The sequence below is a fragment of the Orycteropus afer genome, unplaced genomic scaffold (assembly GCF_000298275.1).
Source record: "Orycteropus afer afer isolate SDZICR_OR568_19922 unplaced genomic scaffold, OryAfe1.0 scaffold01298, whole genome shotgun sequence".
In the NCBI taxonomy this organism is placed as follows: Eukaryota; Metazoa; Chordata; class Mammalia; order Tubulidentata; family Orycteropodidae; genus Orycteropus; species Orycteropus afer.
Window position 1 is genome coordinate 67,958 of NW_006922885.1, and position 3,271 is coordinate 71,228.

The following is a 3,271-nucleotide window of genomic DNA, read 5'->3' on the forward strand; positions in this document are numbered from 1 at the left end:
ACTTTTTGATAGAGTGACTCCCTGTATTCCTTCCATCTTCTTTTGATGTTTCCTGCATTATTCAATATATTGCCTATAGAATCTTTCAATATTACAACTTGAGGCTTGATTGTTTTCTTCAATTCCTTCAACTTGAGAAAAGTTGAGCATCTTCTTCACTTTTGGTTTTCTAACCCCAAGTCTTTGGACATTTCATTACAATTCACTTTGTCTTCTCCAGCTGCTCTTCAAAATATTTCTTCAGCTCTTTTATGTTATCATTTCTTCCATTTGTTTTAGCTACTCTCTGATCCAGAGCATGTTTCAGAATCTCTTCTGACATCCATTTTGGACTTTCTTTCTTTTCTTTTTAGTGAGCTTTTGCTTTCTTCATGGATGATGTTCTTGATGCCATCCCACAATTCCTCTAGTTTTTACACAATGGTGTTCAATGTATCAAATCTCTTCTTTTGTCTCTCTCTAAATTCTGGAAGGATATAATCAATGTCTTATTTTGGCTTTTGTGGACTTGTTTTAATTGTCTCAGCCTCAACTTGAACTTGCATATGAGCAGTTAATGGTCTCTTCCACGTACAGCTCCTGCCCTTGTTTTGGCTGAAGACATTGAGCTTCTCCATCACCTCTTTCCACAGATGCAGTCGACCTGATTGCTATGTACTCCAATTTTAGAAGTCCATGTATATAGCCACCATTTAGGTTTTTGAAAAATGGTGCTAGCAATGAATAAATCATTGGTCTTGCAAAAGTCTGTCATGTGGAAATTCTGTCATGATCTCCAACATTATTTCTATCACCAAGGCCAAATTTTCCAACTGCCAGGGATTCTTCTTTGTTTCCAGCTTTGGCATCCTAGGCACCAGTGGTAATCAACATATCTCAATTTCATGTTTGGTCCATTTTAGACAGCAGAAGTTGATATAAAAGTTCCATTTCTTCATCATTGTTTTGGAGGTTGGTGCATAAATTTTAATAATAGTAGTATTAATTGGTCTTCTCTGTGTGCATATGGATATTATCTTATCATTGACAACATTGTACTTAAGTATAGATCTTGACCAAGTTTTGTGACAATGAATGCCACATCATTCCTCTTCAATTTGTCATTCTCAGTATAGTAGATCATATGGTTGTCTAATTCAAAATGGCCAAACCAGTCAATTTCTGCTCAGTAATGCATAGGATATAGATCTTTACATGTTCCATTTAATTTTTTACAACTTCCAATTTCCCTAGTTTCATCCTTCATACTTTCCTTGTTCTTATTATAAATAGTTGTTTGTGGCTGTTTCTTCTAATACTGAGTAGTACCACATCATCAAATAGAGGTCCTGAAAGCTTTACTCCATCCAGCTCATTAAGGTTGGCTCTACTCTAAGGATGCACCTCTTCCCCAGTTCTGTTTTGAGTACTTTCTGACCTAATGAGCTCATCTTCAGGCACTATTTCAGACAATGTTTAAGGGCTATTCATAAAGTTTTCCAATAATATATCAGCCAGGATCTCACTCCTATTCATAAGGTTTTCAATAGCCAATTATTCCAAAAATAGATGGCCTCTTCCTTCTTCACAGTCTGTCTTAGTCTGGAAGCTCCTCTGAAATGCGTTCACCATGGGTAACCCTCCTGGCATTTGAAACACCAGTGGCATAGCCTCCAGCATCATAGAGATCAGCAGACTTGTGGGAGGGGCCATGGTGGCCAGTTCTACTTCTATGTTAAAGGGTGGAAAAAAATGTCTTCTAGGACTCAAAGAGGAGTCCTGGTGATACGATGGCTGATCATCCTGCTACCAACTGAATGTTTGGAGGTCCAAAGCCTCCAACAGCTCCACTGGAGAAATGAACTACTAATTTATTCCCATAAAGATTATGGCTGAAGAAACCCACTAGGACGAGATTACTCTGTTATATGGGTCGCTATGAGTAGGAATTGACTCAATGACATACAACGTTTTCCAATGTGTGAAACCAGAGCTTCCTCCCTTTCTACAGAGTGGGACTGCTGCTCAGGTGGACAAAGATGATTTGATAACAAATGAGATAGAGAGACTTTGTTCTCCATAGCTGAGAACCAGAGAATGGGACCATTGCTCAAAGCTGAGAGTGGAAGGCTACCATGTGAGGGGACCTGGAGAATAAGCCACTCAGGGCCAAGGGTATTGTGTCATCACACATGGAGGTGATGAGAATGGGAGTGCCCAAGCACTTGTAAAAGTTTCAAATATATATATGTATATATATATATATATATATATATATATGTATATATGTATATATGTATATACAGTAGGGATCAGTGTGAAACTGCAGTAAAGTTGACGTTTGCAATTTCCAAATATTACTTAGAAAAAAATTGAAAATGCATGCAAACAAATGGAATCATGTATCATGTTTCTTGAGAAAATAATTCAGTCTCTTAAACTGTAACTTCTGAATTTGACCCACACATATAATGCAATATCAATCAACTTTGCAACATACATTTTTGGATATTATCAAAGTGGAAAAAAAAAAAAAAAACCTCTTTCAAAATGTATTTGGAAAAATAAAGAAACAAGAATATTTTCTACTGTTGTAGAATAAAATTAATTAGTTAATTAATTAACAAAAATAAAAAGCAACCTGAATCACGTTCTCACCCAGAATTCAGCTACATAATTTAAGATTGTGTTCAGTACTGCAGATACCCTTGCAGTGTCCTGATGTGTACACAGTCATAGACACCAGGGGTCTGAACACAGTGAACCACACCCTATGGGTCAAAGCAGCAACATCTACAGAGTGTGCATCACTGTCAACCCAAGACTGAGAATCCATTCACAATGAGTGAAGAGCAAGAGAACCAGCATCAGTCAGTCTTGTGTTCAGTGAACTTCAGGCTGAGCACAGACAGAGTGACGTCCAGTTCCTATGGTCCCTGCACTCTCCTGATCCCCACCCCCACCATCCTCTCTCTTAGACTCTCCGTTGGTCACGCCATCCACAATTAGATCTACGCCCAGGTCACTCATCGTCCACAACCCTGTAACATCAAGGGAAGAATGTGTATCTCTTTGCCTCTGACTGATCAGAAGACAAAGTTTGTGGCATTTGTTCCAGTTCTGCTGAAGGATAAATTACACACAGATTCATCACCCTCTGAGTGTGTACATTTCTATGAAGGTTGACCTGTTCTATGGCACATAACAACAACAACAACATGGTTCATATCAAGGTTCTTGAAACTCAGCACCACTGACATTTCGGTCAGATATCATTTGTTTTTTGTGTTGA